Below are 24,465 nucleotides of genomic sequence, written 5' to 3'. Positions count from 1 at the left end.
CGCGGCGGGCGATGGACAACACGCGGCACTGCTTTCGCCCAATCAGAACCATGAATTTAAGCGTTCTGACGCGATGACAGAGCTAGGATGGGTGACCTCCCTTGGAAGTCCTTGTGTCGCGACCGTTTACATAATTATAGCTAAAACAGTCGAAATTATTTTTAATGACTTAAACGCCTCCGGAGTCATCTGCGTCATGCCCTTATGCACCGAACCGGCTCACGACAACAAAATCGCTAAATGTTCACAGAAAATAGAAAAAAATAAGAAGAAAAAATAGCGAATGTAAAGCTATTATTATGCCCGGGATACGATAAAATGGAACCGGAATCGAATTTCGGACTTCCTTAACGGATTTCTCGAGGAAACAGAAGCTTAACAGAAGCGGAAAATCGCAAATTAGAGTGTCTTAGTGAAAGAATTCGGCTAAAATCTCGCCAGCTCATTGTGGAGTAATGAGTCTCGTTCGTTTGCCCGTTTACAATCCAATTAGCCTACAATTTTGTCCAAATCCTGCAGTGTCCGAGCTACGTTGTTGTCACATGTCTTAACTGGTCCTAATCGAGATTCAGATGATTTGAGCCGAAAATAGTCTGTCAACTAGTAATCAAAAAAAAAACACGAAAAGGGGTGCAACACGAGGACTTCCAAGGGGGTCACCCATCCTAGTACTGCTCTCGCCCAAGCACGCTTAACTTCGGAGTTCTGATGGGATCCGGTGCATTAGTGCTGGTATGATCGCACCCGACATTGAGTGGGATGTTTATTCTTATATCCCTCGAGTACGTGTGGAGCGGGCGCGATGGACAACACGCGGCACTGCTCTCGCCCAATCAGAACCATGAAGTTAAGCGTTCTGGCGCGATGAAAGAGCTATGATGGGTTACCTCCCTTGGAAGTCCTTGTGTCGCGACCGTTTACATAAATTAAAGCTAAAACAGTCGAAATAATTGTTTTTAATGAGTTAACCGTCTCCGGAGTAATCTACGTCATACCCTTCCGCACAGAACCGACTCACGACAACAAAAACTAAATTTTCCAAGAAATAGAAAAGAAAATAAGAAGAATAAAATAGCAAATGTAAAGCTATTATTATGCCTGGGATACGATAAAATGGAAACGGAATCGAATTTCGGACTTCCTAAACGGATTTCTCGAGGAAACAGAAGTTTAACCGAAGCGAAAAATCGCAAATTAGAGGGTCTTAAAGAAATAATTCGGCTAAAATCTCGCCAGCCCATTACGGAGTACTGAGTCTCGTTCGTTTGCCCGTTTATAATCAAATTAGCCTACAATTTTGTCCAAATCCGGCAGTGCCCGAGCTACGTTGATTTCACATGTCTTATCTGGTCCCGATCGAGATTCAGATAATTTGAGCCGAAAATTGTCTGTAAACAAGTAATCAAAAATAGAAAAACACAAAAGGGGAGCAACACGAGGACTTACCAGGGGGTCACCCATCTTAGTACTGGTCTCGCCCAAGCACGCTTAACTTCGGAGTTCTGATGGGATCCGGTGCATTAGTGCTGGTATGATCGCTCCCGACATATAGTGGGATGTTTATTATTACTTCCCTCGAGTACGTGTGGCGCGGGCGGCGATGGACAACACGCGGCACTACTCTCGCCCAATCAGAACCATGAAATTAAGCGTTCTGGCGCGATGGCAGAGCTAGGATGGGTGACCTCCATGGGAAGTCCTCGTGTCACGACCGTTTACGTAAATTATGGATAAAACAGTTGAAATAATTGTTTTTAACGAGTTAACCGTCTCCGGAGTAATATGCGTCATACCCTTCCGCACAAAACCTGCTCAAGACAACAAAAATCGCTAAATGTTCCTAGAAAATAGAAAAGAAAATTATAAGAAGAAAATAGCGAATGTAAAGCTATTATTATGCCTGGGATACGATGAAATGGAACCGGAATCGAATTTCGGACTTCCTAAGCGGATTTTTCGAGGAAACGGAACCTTAACAGAAGCGGAAAATCGCAAATAAGAGGGTCTTAGAGAAGGAATTCGGCTAAAATCTCGCCAGCACATTGTGGAGTAGTGAGTCTCGTTCGTTTGCCCGTTTACAATCAAATTAGCCTACAATTTTGTCCAAATCCGGCAGTGCCCGAGCTACGTTGATTTAACATGTCTTATCTGGTCCCGATAGAGATTCAGATGATTTGAGCCGAAAATCGTCTGTCAAAAAGTAATCGAAAGTAGAAAACACGAAAAGAGGTGCAACACGAGAACTTCCAGGGGGTCACCCATCCTAGTACTGGTCTCGCCCAAGCACGCTTAACTTCGGAGTTCTGACTGGATCCGGTGCATTAGTGCTGGCATGATCGCACTCGACATTGAGTGGGATGTTTATTCTTATATCCCTCGAGTACGTGTGGAGCGGACGGCGATGGACAACACGCGGCACTGCTCTCGCCCAATCAGAACCATGAATTTAAGCGTTCTGACGCGATGACAGAGCTAGGATGGGTGACCTCCCTTGGAAGTCCTTGTGTCGCGACCGTTTACATAATTATAGCTAAAACAGTCGAAATAATTGTTTTTAATGATTTAACCGTCTCCGAGTCATCTGCGACATAACCTTCTGCACCGAACCGGCTCACGACAACAAAAATCGCTAAATGTTCACAGAAAATAGAAAAAAAAGAAGAAAAAATAGCGAATGTAAAGCTATTATTATGCCTGGGATACGATAAAATGGAACCGGAATCGAATTTCGGACTTCCTAAACGGATTTCTTGAGGAAACAGAAGCTTAACAGAAGCGGAAAATCGCAAACTAGAGTGTCTTAGAGAAAGAATTCGGTTAAAATCTCGCCAGCTCATTCCGGAGTAATGAGTCTCGTTCGTTTGCCCGTTTACAACCAAATTAGCCTACTATTTTTTTCAAATCCGGCAGTGCCCAAGCTACGTTGATTTCACATGTCTTATCTGATCCCGATCGTGATTCAGATGATTTGAGCCGAAAATCATCTGTCAACAAGTAATCAAAAATAGAAAAACACGAAAAGGGGTGCAATACGAGAACTTCCTAGGGGGTCACCCATCCTAGTACTGCTCTCGCCCAAGCACGCTTAACTTCGGAGTTCTGATGGGATCCGGTGCATTAGTGCTGGTATGATCGCACCCGACATTGAGTGGATGTTTATTCTTATATCCCTCGAGTACGTGTGGAGCTGGCGGCGATGGACAACACGCGGCACTGCTCTCGCCCAATCAGAACCATGAATTTAAGCATTCTGGCGCGATGACAGAGCTAGGATGGGTGACCTACCTTGGAAGTCCTTGTGTCGCGACCGTTTACATAATTATAGCTAAAACAGTCGAAATAATTGTTTTTAATGAGTTAACCGTCTCCGGAGTCATCCGCGTCATACCCTTCTGCACCGAACCGGCTCACGACAACAAAAATCGCTAAATGTTCACAGAAAATAGAAAAAAATAAGAAGAAGAAAATAGCGAATGTAAAGCTATTATTATACATGGGATACGATAAAATGGCACCGGAATCGAATTTCGGACTTCCTAAACGGATTTCTCGAGGAAACAGAAGCTTAACAGAAACGGAAAATCGCAAATTAGAGTGTCTTAGGGAAAGAATTCGGCTAAAATATCGTCAGCTCATTGCGGAGTAATGAGTCTCGTTCGTTTGGCCGTTTACAATCAAATTAGCCTGCAATTTTGTCCAAATCCGGCAGTGTCCGTGCTACGTCGTTTTCACATGTCTTATCTGGTCCCGATCGAGATTCAGATGATTTGAGCCGAAAATCGTCTGTCAACAAGTAATCAAAAATAGAAAGGGGTGCAACACGAGGACTTCCAAGGGGGTCACCCATCCTAGTACTGCTCTTGACCAAGCACGCTTAACTTCGGAGTTTTGATAGGATCAGGTGCATAAGTGCAGGTATGATCACACACGACATTGAGTGGGATGTTTATTTTTATATCCCTCGAGTACGTGTGGAGCGGGCGGTGATGGAAAACACGCGGCTCTACTCTCGCCTAATCAGAACCATGAAGTTAAGCGTTCTGGCGCGATGGTACGAGGATGGGTGACCTCCCTGGCAGCCCACGTGTCGCGACCGTTTACGTAAATTATGGGTAAAACAATCGAAATAATTGTTTTTAATGAGTTAACCGTCTCCGGAGTAATTTGCGTTATACCATTCTGCACAGAACCGGCTCACGACAAAAAAAATTGCTAAATGTTCCCAGAAAAAGAAAAAAAAATAAGAAGAAGAAAATAGTGAATGTAAAGCTATTATGCGTGAGATACAATAAAATGGAACCGAAATCGAATTTCGAACTTTCTAAGCGGATTTCTCGAGGAAACGAAAGCTTAACAGAAGCGGAAAATCGCAAATTAGAGGGTCCTAGAGAAGGAATTCGCCTAAATCTCGCCAGCTTCTTGTGGAGTAATGAGTCTCGTTCGTTTGCCAGTTTACAATCAAATTAGGCTACAATTTTGTCCAAATCCGGCAGTGCTTGAGCTACGTTGATTTCACATGTCTTATCTAATCCTGATCGAGATTCAGATTATTTGAGCCGAAAATCGTCTGTCAACAAGTAATCAAAAATAGAAAAACACGAAAAGGGGTGTAACACGAGGACTTCCCAGGGGTTCACCCATCATAGTACTGCTCTCGCCCAAGCACGCTTAACTTAGGAGTTCTGATAGGAACCGGTGCATAAGTGCAGGTATGATCGCACCCGATATTGAGTGGGATGTTTATTCTTATATCCCTCGAGTACGTGTGGTGGGCGGCGATGGACAACACGCGGCACTGCTCTCGCCCAATCAGAACCATGAAGTTAAGCGTTCTGGCGCGATGGCAGAGCTAGGATGGGTGACCTTTCTTGGAAGTCCTCGTGCCGTGACCGTTTACGTAAATTATGGATAAAACAGTCAAAATAATTGTTTTTAATGAGTTAACCGTCACCGCAGTAATATGCGTCATACCCTTCCGCACAGAACCGGCTCACGACGACAAAAATCGCTAAATGTTCCCAAAAAATAGAAAAAAAAATAAGAAGAAAATAGCGAATGTAAAGCTATTATTATGCCTGGGATACGATAAAATGGAACCAGAATCGAATTTAGAACTTCCTAAGCAAATTTCTTGAGGAAACGGAACCTTAACAGAAGCGGAAAATCACAAATTAGAGAGTCTTAGAGAAGGAATTCGGCTAAAATCTCGCCAGCTCATTGCGGAGTAATGAGTCTCGTTCGTTTGACCGTTAACAATCAAATTAGGCTACAATTTTGTCCAAATCCGGCAGTGTCCGAGCTACGTTGATTTCACATTTCTTATCTGGTCTCGATCAAGATTTCAGATGATTTGAGCCGAAAACGGCTTCGTCAACAAGTAATCAAAAATAGAAAAACACGAAAAGGGATGCAACACAGAGAACTTCCCAGAGGGTCCACCATCCTAGTACGCTCTCTGTCCAAAAGCACGCTTAACTTCGGAGTTCTGATGGGATTCGGTGCATTAGTGCTGGTATGATCGCACCGACATTGAGTGGGATGTTTATTCTTATATCCCCGAGTACGTGTGGAGATGGCGGCGATGGACAACACGCGGCACTGCTCTCGCCCAATCAGAACCATGAATTTAAGCGTTCTGGCGCGATGACAGAGTAGATGGGTGACCTCCCTTGGAAGTCCTTGTGTCGCGACCGTTACATAATATAGCTAAAACAGTCGAAATAATTGTTTTTAATGAGTTAACTCGTCTCCGAAGTCATCTGCGGTCATACCCTTCTGCACGACCCGCTCACTACAACAAAAATCGCTAAATGTTCACAGAAAATAGAAAAAAAATAAGCAGAAGAAAATAGCGATTGTAAATCTATTATTATTACATGGGATACGATAAGATGAACCGGAAATCGAATTTCGGATTGCCTCAAAACGGATTTCTTGCGAGGCAACCGAAGTTAACCAGAAACAGAAAATCGCAAATTAGAGGTGTCTTAGGGAAAGAATTCGGCAAAACCGCTCGCCAGCTCATGCGAGGTAATGAGTCTCGTTCGTTTGCCCGTTTACAATAAATTAGCCTGCAATTTTGTCCAATCCGGCAGGTGTCCGAGCTACGTTGTTTTTCACATGTCTTATCTGGTCCCGATCGAGATTCAGATGATTGAGCCGAAAATCGTCTGTCAACAAGTAATTCAAAATAGAAAGGGGTGCACACGTGGACTTCCAATGGGGTCACACCATCCTAGTACTGCTCTTGACCAAGCACGCTTAACTTCGGAGTTTTGATGGGATCCGGTGCATAAGTGAGGTATATCACACCCGACATTGAGTGGGATGTTTATTCTTATATCCCTCGAGTAGTGTGGAGCGGACGGTGATGGAAAAACACGCGGCTTACTCTGCTAATCAGAACCATGAAGTTAAGCGTTCTGGCGCGATGACAGAGCGAGGATGGGTGACCTCCCGGCAAGCCCACGTGTCGCGACTGTTTACGTAAATTATGGCTAAAACAATCGAAATAATTGTTTTAATGAGTTAACCGTCTCCGGATTAATTTGCGTTATACTATTCGCACAGAACCGGCTCATCGACAAAAAAATTGCTAAATGTTCCAATGAAAATAGAAAAAAAAATAAGAAGACGAAAATAGTGAATGTAAAGCTATTATTATGCGTGAGATACAATAAAATGGAACCGAAATCGAATTTCGAATCCTAAGCGGATTCTCGAGGAAACGAAAGCTTAACAGAAGGGAAAATCGCAAATAGAGGGTCCTAGAAAAGGAATTCGGCTAAAATCTCGCCAGCTTCTGTTGAGTAATGAGTCCGTTCGTTTGCCCGTTTACAATCAAATTAGGCTACAATTTTGTCCAATCCGGCAGTGCTTGAGCTATGTTGATTTCACATGTCTTATCTAATCCTGATCGAGATTCAGATTATTTGAGCCGAAAATCGTCTGTCAACAAGTAATCAAAAATAGAAAAACACGAAAAGGGTGTAACCGAGGACTTCCCATGGGTTCACCATCATAGTACTGGTGCATAAGTTCAGGTATGATCGCACCCGATATTGAGTGGTATGTTTATTCTTATATCCCTCGAGTACGTGTGGAGCGGGCGGCGATGGACAACACGCGGCACTGCTCTCGCCCAATCAGAACCATGAAGTTAAGCCGTTCTGGCGCGATGGCAGAGCTAGGATGGGTGACCTCCCTTGGAAGTCCTCGTGCCGTGACCGTTTACGTAAATTATGGATAAAACAGTCAAAATAATTATTTTTAATGAGTTAACCATCACCGCAGTAATATGCGTCATATTCTTCCGCACAGAACCGGCTCACGACGACAAAAATCGCTAAATGTTCCCAAAAAATAGAAAAAAAATAGAAAAAGAAAATAGCGAATGTAAAGCTATTATTATGCCTGGGATACGATTAAAATGGAACCGGAATCGAATTTAGAACTTCCTAAGCGGATTCTTGAGGAACGGAAGCTTACAGAAACGAAAAATCACAAATTAGAGAGTCTTAGAGAAGGAATTCGGCTAAAATCTCGCCAGCTCATTGCGGAGTAATGAGTCTCGTTCGTTTGACCGTTAACAATCAAATTAGGCTACAATTTTGTCCAAATCCGACAGTGTCCGAGCTACGTTGATTTCACATTTCTTATTTGGTCTCGATCAAGATTCAGATGATTTGAGCCGAAAATCGTCTGTCAACAAGTAATCAAAATAGAAAAACACAAAAAAGGGTGTAACACGAGGACTTCCCAGGGGGACACCCATCCTAATACTGCTCTCGCCCAAGCATGCTAACTTCAGATTTCTGATGGGATCCAGTGCATTAGTGCTGGTAGGATCGCTCCCGACATTGAGTGGGATGTTATTCTTATATCCCTCGAGTACGTGTGCGCGGGCGGCAATGGACAACACGCGGCACTGCTCTCGCCCAATCAGAACCATGAAGTTAAGCGTTCTGGCGCTATGGCAGAGCTAGGATGGGTGACCTCCCTGGAAGTCCTCGTGTCACGACCGTTTATGTAAATTATGGATAAAACAGTTGAAATATTGTTTTTAACGAGTTAACCGTCTCGGAGAAATATGCGTCATACCCTTCAGCACGAAACCTGCTCAAGACAACAAAAATCGCTAAATGTTCCCAGAAATAGAAAAAGAAATAAGAAGAAGAAAATAGCGAATGTAAAGCTATTATTATGCCTGGATACGATAAAATGGAACCGAAATCGATTTCAGACTTCGTAAGCAGATTTGTAGAAGAAACGGAAGCTGAACAAAAGCGAAAAAAACGCTAATTAGAGGTCTGGAGAAGGAATTCGGCTAAAATCTCGCCAGCTCATTGCGGAGTAATGAGTCTCGTTCGTTTGCCCGTTACAATCAAATTAGGCTTCAATTTTTTCCAAATCCGGCAGTGCCCAAGCTACGTTGATTTCACATGTCTTATCTGATCACGATCGTGATTCAGATGATTGAGCCGAAAATCATCTGTCAACAAGTAATCAAAAATAGAAAACACGAAAAGGGGTGCAACACGAGAACTTCCTAGAGGGTCACCCATCCTAGTACTGCTCTCGTCCAAAGCACGCTTTACTTCGGAGTTCTGATGGGATCCGGTGCATAGTGCTGGTATGATCGCACCCGACCATTGAGTGGGATGTTTATTTCTATATCCCTCGAGTACGTGTGGAGCTGGCGGCGATGGACAACACGCGGCACTGCTCTCGCCCATCAGAACCTATGAATTTAAGCGTTCTGGCGCGATGACAGAGCTAGGATGGGTGACCTCCCTTGGAAGTCCTTGTGTCGCGACCGTTTACATAATTATAGCTAAAACAGTCGAAATAATTGTTTTCAATGAGTTAACCGTCTCCGGAGTCATCTGCGTCATACCTTCTGCACCGAACCGGCTCACGACAACAAAAATCGCTAAATGTTCACAGAAAATAGAAAAAAAATAAGAAGAAGAAAATAGCGAATGTAAAGCTATTATTATACATGGGATACGATAAAATAGAACCGGAATCGAATTTTGGACTTCCTAAACGGATTTCTCGAGGAAACAGAAGCTTAACAGAAACAAAAAATCGCAAATTAGAGTGTCTTAGGGAAAGAATTCGGCTAAAATCTCGCCAGCTCATTGCGGAGTAATGAGTCTCGTTCGTTTGCCCGTTTACAATCAAATTAGCCTGCAATTTTGTCCAAATCCGGCAGTGTCCGAGCTACGTTGTTTTCACATGTCTTATCTGGTCCCGATCGAGATTCAGATGATTTGAGCCGAAAATCGTCTGTCAACAAGTAATCAAAAATAGAAAGGGGTGCAACACGAGGAATTTCAAGGGGTTCACCCATCCTAGTACTGCTCTTGACCAAGCACGCTTAACTTCGGAGTTTTGATGGGATTCGGTGCATAAGTGCAGGTATGATCACACCCGACATTGAGTGGGATGTTTATTCTTATATCCCTCGAGTACGTGCGGGCGGTGATAGAAAACACGCGGCTCTACTCTCGCCTAATCAGAACCATGAAGTTAAGCGTTCTGGCGCGATGGCAGAGCGAGGATGGGTGACCTCTCTGGCAGCCCACGTGTCGCGACCGTTTACGTAAATTATGGCTAAAACAATCGAAATAATTGTTTTTAATGAGTTAACCGTCTCCGGAGTAATTTGCGTTATACCATTCAGCACAGAACCGGCTCACGACAAAAAAAATTGCTAAATGTTCCCAGAAAAGAGAAAAAAAAATAAGAAGAAGAAAATAGTGAATATAAAGATATTATTATGCGTGAGATACAATAAAATGGAACCGAAATAGAATTTCGAACTTCCTAAGCGGATTTCTCGAGGAAACGAAAGCTTAACAAAAGCGGAAAATCGCAAATTAGAGGGTCCTAGAGAAGGAATTCGGCTAAAATCTCGCCAGCTTCTTGTGGAGTAATGAGTCTTGTTCGTTTGCCCGTTTACAATCAAATTAGGCTACAATTTTGTCCAAATCCGGTAGTGCTTGAGCTACGTTGATTTCACATGTCTTATCTAATCCTAATCGAGATTTAGATTATTTAAGCCGAAAATCTTCTGTCAACAAGTAATCAAAACTAGAAAAACACGTAAAGGGGTGCAACACGAGGACTTTCCAGGGGATCACCCATCCTAGTGCTGCTCTCGGCAAAGCACGCTTAACTTCGGAGTTTTGATGGGATCCGGTGCATTAGTGCTGGTATGATCGCACCCGACATTGAGTGGGATTTTTATTCTTATATCCCACGAGTACGTGTGGAGCAGGCGGCGATGGACAACACGCGGCACTGCTCTCGCCCAATCAGAACCATGAAGTTAAGCGTTCTGGCGCGATGGCAGAACTAGGATGGGTGACCTCCCTGGTAAGTCCTCGTGTCACGACCGTTTACGTAAATTATGGATAAAGCAGTTGAAATAATTTTTTTTAACGAGTTAGCCATCTCCGGAGTAATATGCGTCATACCCTTCCGCACGAAACCTGCTCAAGACAACAAAAATCGCTAAATGTTCCCAGAAAATAGAAAAAAATAAGAAAAAGCAAATAGCGAATGTAAAGTTATTATTATGCCTGAATACGATAAAATGGAACCGAAATCGAATTTCGGACTTCCTAAGCGGATTTTTCGAGGAAACGGAAGTTTAACAGAAGCGGAAAATCGCAAATTAGAGGGTCTTAGAGAAGGAATTCGGCTAAAATCTCGCCAGCTCATTGCGGAGTAATGAGTCACGTTCGTTTGCCCGTTTCAATCAAATTAGGTTTCAATTTTGTCCAAATCCGGCAGTGTCCGAGCTACGTTGCTTTCACATGTCTTATCTGGTCCCAATCGAGATTCAGATGATTTGAGTCGAAAATAGTCTGTCAACAAGTAATCAAAAATAGAAAAACACGAAAAGGGGTGCAACACGCACTGTAACGTCTCACTCATTTTTAAAATTCCACTGGACATTTTTTTTAAATAAAAGCTCGCATTTTCGAAATAACATTTAAAATAATCGTAATAATTTGACAGTAAAAAATAACCAAACTCATCTACAATCATACGAAAACATAAACTAATAAAAATCTTAAAATCATCAACGTGTGAAATATTCATTTCCTCCCAATCTCATAAATCGTAATGCGGAAAACATGTGGTCCTCGGGTCGTGTCATCGCACCAGGTCTGCCTACTCAGAGTTCGGCACCTATAGTCTCCTCAACATTTAGCTCACCTGCATCACACACGCCTAGTGAGTCTAAAGAATCAACACACCTATACCAGGAATAACAAGTACATATACATAGCACACAGCAGTGAAAAATATCATACTCAACATATCTTTCATGAACTTAAAAGCATAACATAAACGTGTATTGTAAAATCATAATGCCAACATACCTTTCATAAACTTTAAAACATGATATAAACATGTCGTATCAAATCATATCGTATTAAATCATGTCATCATAAACTTAAACATTTTCTTTTTAACTGAATTCAGTTTATTAGTTGTGACTTTCGTATCAGCTCTATCTTATCAGCTCTATCGATGGATCCATCTATAACACCGTGGTACCCGGCGGCGGGGACATCAGCGACAGCATTACCCGTCCACTGAGCCTTGGCCTCAGCTCATCATATCTCATATCATGTCAATGAAAATACGATCGTCGGGCTCCCTCTGGGGCCTTCTCCCGTAAACGGGCTCCCTCTAGGGCCTTTTCCCTCACGATATCTCCAATCCTATCATCGTATACATATACATCGTCAGTCACAACCAACTCCCATCCTTCAAAAACATCATGATATTCACCACTTAATAAAAACATGCATATACGTAATTTTTTCTTTAAACCAAGAATGCAACGTATATTTTCATAAAATATTAAAAATCGTGATCATGATGCATAAAACTTTAAAATATAGTAAATTTGTGCTCATGGCGCTGCCAGGACCAACATCTAACCCCGGGTGCAAAATGACCATTTTGCCCCTAAAAACCCAAAAATTACCATTTTGCCCTTAGACGTATGACATTTTCTTAATTCCATTTAATCTAACATGTCCCAAATAATTATTTAAGCCTACAAAAATTTTCCCATATTTTTATTTGGCTTAAATCGATGAATTTAAATTAATTTTTAAACATAACATATTAACGCGCTTTAATCCCGAATTAAACCAAACATTAGCATAAAATTCCCAAATTAAAAACTTAGATTTCTTATAATAATTTGACTTTAAATATAATTTTTCATAATTTAATTAAGCTTAAATCTAGCGTTTCAATTAATTCTGTAATTAACGTTTCGTGTTGCGACTAAATCCCGGATAAATCCAAAACTCATTATTTTGATCCAAAGCTTACCAAATTCCTTAAAATATCCCAAAACATATTTAAAAGCATCCCTAGACGTAAACTCGAGCCCGTTTTATAACTTAACCGAATTGTTTTAAAACTTGGACCGGTGTCCCGGTTTTAAGCCGAATCGACTCGAAACTTAACCGTATTTTTCCCAACTTTTTACCACACCTAATAAACACTTAAAAGGCCTTATAAACATCCAGACCCGTTGCTTAAACCATTCGATCAGGCCTTACAAGATGCTGGAAATCAGCCTCTTCCCCTTTCGCCTACCCTACTACACTACCTTCCTATTCTCGCGTCTTAGCCCAACACCGATGGAACCAGGCACGTATCAGCCTTTCCTAGACCACCATAGGGCTCCCCTGAACCTACTGCACCCACGCCATCAGCCTCATGCATCAGGCGTAGATCACCCTATCGCTACACTCCCCACAACACCAATCGAACCCAACTCGTCCAACTCTTCCCTTGCGGCTTCTAGGACAAGACCAGCAGCGTTCGTGCATTTCCAGACCATGGTTAAGACCCACCAGAGTCTATTCAAGGTCTAGAGTCGCCCTTGCACCACCAGACTTCACCTACCCACCGATCTAGACAAAGAAAACGAGAAACCCCAAGCCGCTACACATCTCGGCCTTCACTCCAAACCTACCGAACCTTACACCAGCCTCATGACTCCACTAACCTGCTCTAAACAGTCCCTTAGCATCAAAAAAACGGCAGCCTCCTTGCACAATTCAAGAAAATGTGAGACTTGAAACAAAAAGAATGCAATAAACACAAGAAAATCAAAGATCTTCCATAGACAAGCTTGGATCGATACTTTTCATGCATGAACACCAAACTCAGCATATAAAACGTGTATGATGCAGAAGAATGATATAGAGCGTGCCTGGTGAAAATATTTCGCAAGAAAACCGAAGAACGAGTGTCGGGAATCAAGTCGGAGAATTTTCTTACGCCTTGAATGGAAATGGCCGTGCTTTCAGCTGCTGGGATTTCTATGAAAATGTTGAGATGGGATTGAGGGTGTCGGCTGATTGGGGAGGGTAATGTTAGGTGTAGTGGGTCCTTAGGGATTTATTATGTAGTTAATTAAAACATAATAGGCCATAAGTTGTTAATTAAAGATTTAAAAAGGATTTTAAGCCCAAAAAGCTTAAAAGTAGTCTCATTAAGTCCAAACACACTCCCGAAAAATATTTCGTGGTGTAAAGTTTTTGAAAATATATAGCCGAACCCTCAAAAAATCCTCCGATTCGATAAAATTTGCTTACCGGGTAAAAATAAAATTCTGCGGATAAAAATACCCAATAAATCTCAATTCTTGAAAAATACCTTTAAAACATCTTATATTAATTAATAGAACTTAATCGTGTAGTAAAAATAATTTTCTTGAAAATTCTCCGGTCTCTGATCCTCGTTCGAGAGCGAAATGCAACTTAAAAACCTTAATGCATGAACTTATAAAATGTATGGAATAAATTCTACCATGCATGAATTATGCATAAAATGCATAAAAATAATTAAACACAATTTAATAAAATAAAAATAAATTTTATGCTTTAAAAGAATTTAATGAAATACCAAAGAATTTAATAATTTGCATGCATGTGGTTTACGTGGACTTTCCGATTTTCGGGACGTTACAATCTTCCCCCCTTAAATTGAATTTCGTCCGCGAAATTCGCTTATCCTTGATAATCACAAAGTTTAGACTCTTAATTCTATAACCTCAATATTCCACGTTTCCGCTGCGCTACTGTGATAAAATAATAAATCTTAGGATGTACTTATGTCTCCTCAATCCTAATTATTTTGCCTATTGAAATCCTTATTTGCGAATTGCAACCTAGAACGACTTATTGCGACTTAGTTCTATTCTACTCATGCCTCAAATTCCGACTTTTCTCAAACTTCCCAATATTAGAAATGGCAGTTCGAATTTTATTTCGTCTTACTTTTCTTATACTATACCCGTAATGTTTATCAACTTATTACATTATCATTTATGCAACTTAAGAAATTTTAACACCAAGATTTTACTGATCGACTTATATCTTCGGTGATACACTTAAAAGTTAAACCTTATCTAAAGCCCATAATGATATTCGCCTAAGATCCTTGAATCGAATCTTTATCTTATAGCACCAAACTTACGTAACTTAATTATTTACAAGTACATCCCAAATATTAAATTGTTGCAAATCTTTAAATTCGAGTAGCGTTAATCCATAAAACTATCGAACTTCTACCTAATTAATAAAACACTTCTATCATCAATCACATGCTTAAACTATTTTCTTCCCAATTAAAATTTAGTTGAGGCTTAAGGCCCTTGGACTTTCCTCGTTGAAATGAATGTTGCATTCTTACGTATTCTCAATGCTTCATACATACTAGCGTATAAAACTTATTAAGTCATCCCATGGGAGCCTTAGACTAACTCTAATAAATCAACTTCACTTATACTCCATAGAGTTCTAGAATCCCCATATCAAGCTTTTTAGATTTCTCACTCGATAAAAATCTTAATATTCATTAATTGATAACTTATGTTGAACACAACTAATTCTTTTTATTATTATTATTATTATTTTTCACCCAAAATTTTCGTATGAACACGTATTCCATAAACTTAAAATTCAAGCTTACGCGACCCAAATAGTATTAGATAACATAATTCCAACACACATATTCACTTATTCTCAAGTTTCTTAATAACTTACCAAAAATTCCTCAAGACGAGGTGTGTACCTCAATTCTTACATGCATCTATCGAGTAACCTAACCATCAAACATACCCAACTTTCTAGAAAAATTAAATTCCAACAAAGATATAATTTTAACTCTTAAGATCATGATTAAAACTTATGCTACATCAAACCTTAAGTCCTCAAAAATAAGTTAACTTAATGTCTAATCTTGTAACTTGACTAAATGATCACTTTACCTTAAATTGTTATTACTCTAAATTCTTAATTTTTTTCCATTGTCTTATTCCATTAACATTTAGATTTTCAAGCCCAATATTGAATCATCCTACAATGCCCTTGATTGTCATTCCTTATTACATTATAACCCAGATTATAACCAAGTTCTAATTATCTCTTCAAGCTCAAATAACCGAAAAGTCTTATCATTTAAACCATTCAATTCTCACTTACTGCTAAACAAATCCCTAAATTTCTTAAAAATTTCAAAATTAGTTCTTACTTTCCTCGAATATTATCCGAATTTGTTCTTAATCTCGAGAATCCAAAAATTATCCATAAGTTCTTGGCGTTCCTAATCCCATTTTATAGGTTTCTCGTAACATAAAATTCAATAATCTTAACTTTATTAGACCCAAGATCAATTCTCATAACCTCGAAAATTACTGATTTTACCCAAGTGTTCCTCAAAAGTGCGAATTTTAATCCTCAAAATTTCAAAATTTACAATTTGGTCTTTAAAATTGTCAAAGATTACAATTTTGGCTTTATAACTCCTCGAAATTTGCATTTTTTTCCATAAAATTTTCGACTTGGCCTCATTAAACCTTAAAATTCTCAAAACTAAAAATTTAGTCCCAAAGTTTGGTAAATTCGAAATAGTCCCTTAGAATTTTATTGTTGCACTCAGGTCCTCAATTATTGGCTATTACAATTAGGTCCTTTAAATTCTCAATCAATTCAATTAAATCCTTAGGTCCCATTAGGTAGAGCATGCATCCTAAATAAATTCTACGTTTTTATACTTACAAAGATCGTCGTAGTTTTCGAATCATTAATCCTTGTATGGATTCATCAAAAATTAATTCAACTAGCAACCACGAACTATCAATAATTTCTTAGAAATTCTACAAGTCCCAAAAGCATTCATAACTTTCAAGATTAACTTATTACCCCAAAGAGTAGAACATCAGTACTTCTAACCTAAAAATCGGTATAATCAAATCATTATCCACTTCTCCTAAAGACCAATATTCGAATTCTTAGACACGTCCAATTCCAAACGTAACCAACATGCAGTTTAATCTAGTTTTTAAAACAGTAAATCCTTAAATCATAAAAGCAGTTAAACATATACCATAAATCATCATAAAGCGTAAATCATGTTAACATGCAGGTGATATGAGTAAAACATTGAAAACATTGAAATCATAAAAGCTTCGAGACTTGAGGCTTGAAGACTGAGCTGCAGAAACTGGCGGTGGCACAACCCTATACATGGCCCTTCCTCTGATACCAACTGTAACGTCTCACTCATTTTTAAAATTCTACAGGACATTTTTTTTAAATAAAAGCTCACATTTTCGAAATAACATTTAAAATAATCGTAATAATTTGACAGTAAAAAAATAACCAAACTCATCTACAATCATACGAAAACATAAACTAATAAAAATCTTAAAATCATCAACGTGTGAAAATATTCATTTCCTCTCAATCTCATAAATCGTAATGCGGAAAACATGTAGTCCTCGGGTCGTGTCATCGCACCAGGTCTGCCTACTCAGAGTTCGGCACCTATAGTCTCCTCAACATTTAGCTCACCTGCATCACACACGCCTAGTGAGTCTAAAGAATCAACACACCTATACCAGGAATAACAAGTACATATACATAGCACACAGTAGTGAAAAATAACATACTCAACATATCTTTCATGAACTTAAAAGCATAACATAAACGTGTATTGTAAAATCATAATGCCAACATACCTTTCATAAACTTTAAAACATGAATATAAACATGTCGTATCAAATCATATCGTAAAAAATCATGTCATCATAAACTTAAACATTTTCTTTTTAACTGAATTCAGTTCATTAGTTGTGACTTTCGTATCAGCTCTATCGTATCAGCTCTATCAATGGATCCATCTATAAAACCGTGGTACCTGGCAGCGGGGACATCAGCGACAGCATTACCCGTCCACTGAGCCTTGACCTCAGCTCATCATATCTCATATCATGTCAATGGAAATACGATCGTCGAGCTCCCTCTGGGGCCTTCTCCCGTAAACGGGCTCCCTCTAGGGCCTTTTCCCTCACGATATCTCCAATCCTATCATCGTATACATATACATCGTCAGTCACAACCAACTCCCATCCTTCAAAAACATCATGATATTCACCACTTAATAAAAACATGCATATACGTAATTTTTCCTTTAAACCAATCATGCAACGTATATTTTCATAAAATCTTAAAAATCGTGATCATGATGCATAAAACTTTAAAATATAGTAAATTTGTGCTCAAGGCGCTGCCAGGACCAACATCTAACCCCGGGTGCAAAATGACCATTTTGCCCCTAGAAACCCAAAAATTACCATTTTGTCCTTAGACGTAAAATTTCACGTTTTTGACATTTTCTTAATTCCATTGACTCTAACATGTCTCAAATAATTATTTAAGCCTACAAAAATTTTCCCATATTTTTATTTGGCTTAAATCGATGAATTTTAAATTAATTTTTAAACATAACATATTAACGCGCTTTAATCCCGAATTAAAACAAACCTTAGCATAAAATTCCCAAATTAAAAACTTAGACTTCTTATAATTATTTGACTTTAAATATAATTTTTCATAATTTAATTAAGCTTAAATCTAGCGTTTCAATTAATTCTGTAATTAACGTTTCGTGTTGCGACTAAATCCCGGATAAATCTAAAACTCATTATTTTGATCCGAAGCTTACCAAATTCCTTAAAATATCCCAAAACATATTTAAAAGCATCCCTAGACGTAAACTCGAGCCCATTTTATAACTTAACTGAATTGTTTTAAAACTTGGACCGGTGTCCCGGTTTTAAGCCGAATCGACTCGAAACTTAACCGTATTTTTCCCAACATTTTACCACACCTAATAAACACTTAAAAGGCCTTATAAACATCCAAACCCGTCGCTTTAACCATTCGATCAGGCCTTACAAGATGCTGGAAATCAGCCTCTTCCCCTTTCGCCTACCCTACTACACTACCTCCCTATTCTCGCGTCTTAGCCCAACACCGATGGAACCAGGCACGTCTCAGCCTTTCCTAGACCACCATAGGGCTCCCCTGAACCTACTGCACCCACGCCATCAGCCTCATGCATCAGGCGTAGATCACCCTATCGCTACACTCCCCACAACACCAATCGAACCCAACTCGTCCAACTCTTCCCTTGCGGCTTCTAGGACAAGACCAGCAGCGTTCGTGCATTTCCAGACCATGGTTCAGACCCACCAGAGTCTATTCAAGTTCTAGAGTCGCCCTTGCACCACCAGACTTCATCTACCCACCGATCTAGACAAAGAAAACGAGAAACCCCAAGCCGCTACACATCTCGGCCTTCACTCCAAACCTACCGAACCTTACACCAGCCTCATGACTCCACTAACCTGCTCTAAACAGTCCCTTAGCATCAACAAAACGGCAGCCTCCTTGCACAATTCAACAAAATGTGAGACTTGAAACAAAAAGAATGCAATAAACACAAGAAAATCAAAGATCTTCCATAGACAAGCTTGGATCGAAACTTTTCATGCATGAACACCAAACTCAGTATATAAAACGTGTATGATGCAGAAGAATGATATAGAGCGTGCCTGGTGAAAATATTTCGCAAGAAAACCGAAGAACGAGCGTCGGGAATCAAGTCGGAGAATTTTCTTACGCCTTGAATGGAAATGGCCGTGCTTTCAGCTGCTGGGATTTCTATGAAAATGTTGAGATGGGATTGAGGGTGTCGGCTGATTGGGGAGGGTAATGTTAGGTGTAGTGGGTCCTTAGGGATTTATTATGTAGTTAATTAAAACATAATAGGCCATAAGTTGTTAATTAAAGATTTAAAAAGGATTTTAAGCCCAAAAAGCTTAAAAGTAGTCTCATTAAGTCCAAACACACTCCCGAAAAATATTTCGTGGTGTAAAGTTTTTGAAAATATATAGCCGAACCCTCAAAAAATCCTCCGATTCGATAAAATTTGCTTACCGGGTAAAAATAAAATTCTGCGGATAAAAATACCCAATAAATCTCAATTCTTGAAAAATACCTTTAAAACATCTTATATTAATTAATAGAACTTAATCGTGTAGTAAAAATAATTTTCTTGAAAATTCTCCGGTCTCTGATCCTCGTTCGAGAGCGAAATGCAACTTAAAAACCTTAATGCATGAACTTATAAAATGTATGGAATAAATTCTACCATGCATGAATTATGCATAAAATGCATAAAAATAATTAAACACAATTTAATAAAATAAAAATACATTTTATGCTTTAAAAGAATTTAATGAAATACCAAAGAATTTAATAATTTGCATGCATGTGGTTTACGTGGACTTTCCGATTTTCGGGACGTTACAATCTTCCCCTCTTAAATTGAATTTCGTCCGCGAAATTCGCTTATCCTTGATAATCCCAAAGTTTAGACTCTTAATTCTAGAATCTCAATATTCCACGTTTCCGCTGCGCTACTGTAATAAAATAATAAATCTTATGATGTACTTATGTCTCCTCAATCCTAATTATTTTGCCTATTGAAATCCTTATTTGCGAATTGCAACCTAGAACGACTTATTGCGACTTAGTTCTATTCTACTCATGCCTCAAATTCCGACTTTTCTCAAACTTCCCAATATTAGAAATGGCAGTTCGAATTTTATTGCGTCTTACTTTTCTTATACTATACCCGTAATGTTCATCAACTTATTACATTATCATTTATGCAACTTAAGAAATCTTAACACCAAGATTTTACTGATCGACTTATATCTTCGGTGATACACTTAAAAGTTAAACCTTATCTCAAACCCATAATGATATTCGCCTAAGATCCTTGAATCGAATCTTTATCTTATAGCACCAAACTTACGTAACTTAATTATTTACAAGTACATCCCAAATATTAAATTGTTGCAAATATTTAAATTCGAGTAGCGTTAATCCATAAAACTATCGAACTTCTACCTAATTAATAAAACACTTCTATCATCAATCACATGCTTAAACTATTTTCTTCCCAATTACAATTTAGTTGAGGCTTAAGGCCCTTGGACTTTCCTCGTTGAAATGAATGTTGCATTCTTATGTATTCTCAATGCTTCATACATACTAGCGTATAAAACTTATTAAGTCATCCCATGGGAGCCTTAGACTAACTCTAATAAATCAACTTCACTTATACTCCATAGAGTTCTAGAATCCCCATATCAAGCTTTTTAGATTTCTCACTCTATAAAAATCTTAATATTCATTAAGTGATAACTTATGTTGAACACAACTAATTCTTTTTTATTATTATTATTATTATTTTTTCACCCAAAATTTCCGTATGAACACGTATTCCATAAACTTAAAATTCAAGCTTACGCGACCCAAATAGTATTAGATAACATAATTCCAACACACATATTCACTTATTCTCAAGTTTCTTAATAACTTACCAAAAATTCCTCAAGACGAGGTGTCTACCTCAATTCTTACATGCATCTATCGAGTAACCTAACCATCAAACATACCCAACTTTCTAGAAAAATTTAAATTCCAACAAAGATATAATTTTAACTCTTAAGATCATGATTAAAACTTATGCTACATCAAACCTTAAGTCCTCAAAAATAAGTTAACTTAATGTCTAATCTTGTAACTTGACTAAATGATCACTTTACCTTAAATTGTTATCACTCTAAATTCTTAATTTTTTTCCATTGTCTTATTCCATTAACATTTAGATTTTCAAGCCCAATATTGAATCATCCTACAATGCCCTTGATTGTCATTCCTTATTACATTATAACCCAGATTTTAACCAAGTTCTAATTATCTCTTCAAGCTCAAATAACCGAAAAGTCTTATCATTTAAACCATTCAATTCTCACTTACTGCTAAACAAATCCCTAAATTTCTTAAAAATTTCAAAATTAGTTCTTACTTTCCTCGAATATTATCCGAATTTGTTCTTAATCTCGAGAATCCAAAAATTACCCATAAGTTCTTGGCGTTCCTAATCCCATTTTATAGGTTTCTCGTAACATAAAATTCAAAAATCTTAACTTTATTAGACCCAAGATCAATTCTCATAACCTCGAAAATTACTGATTTTACCCAAGTGTTCCTCAAAAGTTCGAATTTTAATCCTCAAAATTTCAAAATTTACAATTTGGTCCTTAAAATTGTCAAAGATTAAAATTTTGGCTTTATAACTCCTCGAAATTTGCATTTTTTTTCCATAAAATTTTCGACTTGGCCTCATTAAACCTTAAAATTCTCAAAACTAAAAATTTAGTCCCAAAGTTTGGTAAATTCGAAATAGTCCCTTAGAATTTTATTGTTGCACTCAGGTCCTCAATTATTGGTTATTACAATTAGGTCCTTTAAATTCTCAATCAATTCAATTAAATCCTTAGGTCCCATTAGGTAGAGCATGCATCCTAAATAAATTCAACGTTTTTATACTTACAAAGATCGTCGTAGTTTTCGAATCATTAATCCTTGTATGGATTCATCAAAAATTAATTCAACTAGCAACCACGAACTATCAATAATTTCTAAGAAATTCTACAAGTCCCAAAAGCATTCATAACTTTCAAGATTAACTTATTACCCCAAAGAGTAGAACATCAGTACTTCTAACCTAAAAATCGGTATAATCAAATCATTATCCACTTCTCCTAAAGACCAATATTCGAATTCTTAGACACGTCCAATTCCAAACGTAACCAACATGCAATTTAATCTAGTTTTTAAAACAGTAAATCCTTAAATCATAAAAGCAGTTAAACATATACAATAAATCATCATAAAGCGTAAATCATGTTAACATGCAGGTGATATGAGTAAAACATTGAAAACATTGAAATCATAAAAGCTTACAGACTTGAGGCTTGAAGACTGAGTTGCAGAAACTGGCGGTGGCACAACCCTATACATGGCCCTTGCTCTGATACCAACTGTAACGTCTCACTCATTTTTAAAATTCTACTGGACATTTTTTTTAAATAAAAGCTCGCATTTTCGAAATAACATTTAAAATAATCGTAAGAATTTGACAGTAAAAAAATAACAAAACTCATCTACAATCATACGAAAACATAAACTAATAAAAATCTTAAAATCATCAACGTGTGAAAATATTCATTTTCTCTCAATCTCATAAATCATAATGCGGAAAACATGTGGTCCTCGGGTCGTGTCATCGCACCAGGTCTGCCTACTCAGAGTTTGGCACCTATAGTCTCCTCAACATTTAGCTCACCTGCATCACACACGCCTAGTGAGTCTAAATAATCAACACACCTATACCAGGAATAACAAGTACATATACATAGCACACAGCAGTGAAAAATATCATACTCAACATATCTTTCATGAACTTAAAAGCATAACATAAACGTGTATTGTAAAATCATAATGCCAACATACCTTTCATAAACTTTAAAACATGAATATAAACATGTCGTATCAAATCATATCGTATTAAATCATGTCATCATAAACTTAAACATTTTCTTTTTAACTGAATTCAGTTCATTAGTTGTGACTTTCGTATCAGCTCTATCGTATCAGCTCTATCGTATCATGATATTCAACAATTAATAAAAACATGCATATACGTAATTTTTCCTTTAAACCAAGCATGCAACGTATATTTTCATAAAATCTTAAAAATCGTGATCATGATGCATAAAACTTTAAAATATAGTAAATTTGTGCTCATGGCGCTGCCAGGACCAACATCTAACCCCGGGTGCAAAATGACCATTTTGCCCCTGGAAACCCAAAAATTACCATTTTGCCCTTAGACGTAAAATTTCACGTTTTTGACATTTTCTTAATTCCATTGACTCTAACATGTCCCAAATAATTATTTAAGCCTACAAAAATTTTCCCATATTTTTATTTGGCTTAAATCGATGAATTTTAAATTAATTTTTATACATAACATATTAACCCGCTTTAATCCCGAATTAAACCAAACCTTAGCATAAAATTCCCAAATTAAAAACTTAGACTTCTTATAATTATTTGACTTTAAATATAATTTTTCATAATTTAATTAAGCTTAAATCTAGCGTTTCAATTAATTCTGTAATTAACGTTTCGTGTTGCGACTAAATCCCGGATAAATCCAAAACTCATTATTTTGATCCGAAGCTTACCAAATTCCTTAAAATATCCCAAAACATATTTAAAAGCATCCCTAAACGTAAACTCGAGCCCATTTTATAACTTAACTGAATTGTTTTAAAACTTGGACCGGTGTCCCGGTTTTAAGCCGAATCGACTCGAAACTTAACCGTATTTTTCCCAACATTTTACCACACCTAATAAACACTTAAAAGGCCTTATAAACATCCAGACCCGTCGCTTAAACCATTCGATCAGGCCTTACAAGATGCTGAAAATCAGCCTCTTCCCTTTTCGCCTACCCTACTACACTACCTCCCTATTCTCGCGTCTTAGCCCAACACCGATGGAACCAGGCACGTCTCAGCCTTTCCTAGACCACCATAGGGCTCCCCTGAACCTACTGCACCCACGCCATCAGCCTCATGCATCAGGCGTAGATCACCCTATCGCTACACTCCCCACAACACCAATCGAACCCAACTCGTCCAACTCTTCCCTTGCGGATTCTAGGACAAGACCAGCAGCGTTTGTGCATTTCCAGACCATGGTTCAGACCCACCAGAGTCTATTCAAGGTCTAGAGTCGCCCTTGCACCACCAGACTTCACCTACCCACCGATCTAGACAAAGAAAACGAGAAACCCCAAGCCGCTACACATCTCGGCCTTCACTCCAAACCTACCGAACCTTACACCAGCCTCATGACTCCACTAACCTGCTCTAAACAGTCCCTTAGCATCAACAAAACGGCAGCCTCCTTGCACAATTCAACAAAATGTGAGACTTGAAACAAAAAGAATGCAATAAACACAAGAAAATCAAAGATCTTCCATAGACAAGCTTGGATCGATACTTTTCATGCATGAACACCAAACTCAGTATATAAAACGTGTATGATGCAGAAGAATGATATAGAGCGTGCCTGGTGAAAATATTTCGCTAGAAAACCGAAGAACGAGCGTCGGAAATCAAGTCGGAGAATTTTATTA

The 24,465-nt window shown here is 38.4% G+C and overlaps 6 non-coding genes and 5 pseudogenes across 6 annotated transcripts; all 11 read right to left on the bottom strand.

Moving 5' to 3' along the window:
- Window positions 1–627: 627 nt before the first annotated feature.
- LOC142508017 (5S ribosomal RNA) lies at window positions 628–746 on the bottom strand. Its single transcript, XR_012806251.1, has one exon. It is a non-coding gene; the product is annotated as a 5S ribosomal RNA (ribosomal RNA).
- Window positions 747–1,424: 678 nt separating this feature from the next.
- Window positions 1,425–1,543, bottom strand: LOC142513865 (5S ribosomal RNA). Its single transcript, XR_012809789.1, has one exon. It is a non-coding gene; the product is annotated as a 5S ribosomal RNA (ribosomal RNA).
- Window positions 1,544–2,226: 683 nt separating this feature from the next.
- LOC142507820 (5S ribosomal RNA) lies at window positions 2,227–2,344 on the bottom strand. Its single transcript, XR_012806063.1, has one exon. It is a non-coding gene; the product is annotated as a 5S ribosomal RNA (ribosomal RNA).
- Window positions 2,345–3,021: 677 nt separating this feature from the next.
- LOC142507225 (5S ribosomal RNA) lies at window positions 3,022–3,140 on the bottom strand. Its single transcript, XR_012805486.1, has one exon. It is a non-coding gene; the product is annotated as a 5S ribosomal RNA (ribosomal RNA).
- A 670-nt stretch (window positions 3,141–3,810) lies between these two features.
- LOC142511245 (5S ribosomal RNA) lies at window positions 3,811–3,929 on the bottom strand (annotated as a pseudogene).
- A 675-nt stretch (window positions 3,930–4,604) lies between these two features.
- Window positions 4,605–4,723, bottom strand: LOC142510064 (5S ribosomal RNA). Its single transcript, XR_012808201.1, has one exon. It is a non-coding gene; the product is annotated as a 5S ribosomal RNA (ribosomal RNA).
- Window positions 4,724–5,404: 681 nt separating this feature from the next.
- LOC142512201 (5S ribosomal RNA) lies at window positions 5,405–5,526 on the bottom strand (annotated as a pseudogene).
- Window positions 5,527–7,737: 2,211 nt separating this feature from the next.
- Window positions 7,738–7,855, bottom strand: LOC142512384 (5S ribosomal RNA; annotated as a pseudogene).
- Window positions 7,856–8,527: 672 nt separating this feature from the next.
- Window positions 8,528–8,646, bottom strand: LOC142507482 (5S ribosomal RNA). The gene has a single exon (XR_012805739.1). It is a non-coding gene; the product is annotated as a 5S ribosomal RNA (ribosomal RNA).
- A 672-nt stretch (window positions 8,647–9,318) lies between these two features.
- On the bottom strand, window positions 9,319–9,437 carry LOC142511981 (5S ribosomal RNA; annotated as a pseudogene).
- A 678-nt stretch (window positions 9,438–10,115) lies between these two features.
- On the bottom strand, window positions 10,116–10,234 carry LOC142510751 (5S ribosomal RNA; annotated as a pseudogene).
- Between the last annotated feature and the right edge of the window lie 14,231 nt (window positions 10,235–24,465).

The sequence above is a fragment of the Primulina tabacum genome, chromosome 10 (assembly GCF_025594145.1).
Source record: "Primulina tabacum isolate GXHZ01 chromosome 10, ASM2559414v2, whole genome shotgun sequence".
Classification (NCBI taxonomy): Eukaryota; Viridiplantae; Streptophyta; class Magnoliopsida; order Lamiales; family Gesneriaceae; genus Primulina; species Primulina tabacum.
This window is presented reverse-complemented; position numbering and strand designations above follow the sequence as displayed.